Source organism: Buceros rhinoceros, unplaced genomic scaffold (assembly GCF_000710305.1).
Source record: "Buceros rhinoceros silvestris isolate BGI_N320 unplaced genomic scaffold, ASM71030v1 scaffold18919, whole genome shotgun sequence".
Taxonomy (NCBI): domain Eukaryota; kingdom Metazoa; phylum Chordata; class Aves; order Bucerotiformes; family Bucerotidae; genus Buceros; species Buceros rhinoceros.
In genome coordinates, this window is record NW_010431108.1 from 3,799 (window position 1) to 4,070 (window position 272).

At 60.3% G+C, this 272-nt stretch overlaps 1 protein-coding gene across 1 annotated transcript in view; it reads left to right on the forward strand.

Annotated features, from left to right (window-relative positions):
- The window catches only part of LOC104499764 (kinesin-like protein KIF21B), a gene marked incomplete at its 3' end in the record, with an annotated part of 22,204 nt that overhangs the window by 2,186 nt on the left and 19,746 nt on the right, over nt 1–272 (forward strand). The window lies entirely within an intron of this gene.

Below are 272 nucleotides of genomic sequence, written 5' to 3' on the forward strand. Positions count from 1 at the left end.
AAACGTGAGCGAGGGATGGAGAGGTGCCAGCGCGAGCGGGGATTTTGGCCGCACCCCGCGGTCCCACATAGATGCCATCGCTCGGAGCAAAGCGGCTTTAAGAGGCTTTTGGTGCCTGCACCCATCACCCATCAGCCAGGGATTTAGCTCTGTGAAGGAACTCGGGAGTCTGGGGCTGTCTTTCAAGCAGAGGGAAGCGGCGGCTTTCCCGCACCAAGCACAGGAACTGGGGCAGGAGGCGAAGCCCTAAACAAAGCTGTCAGGAACACGGC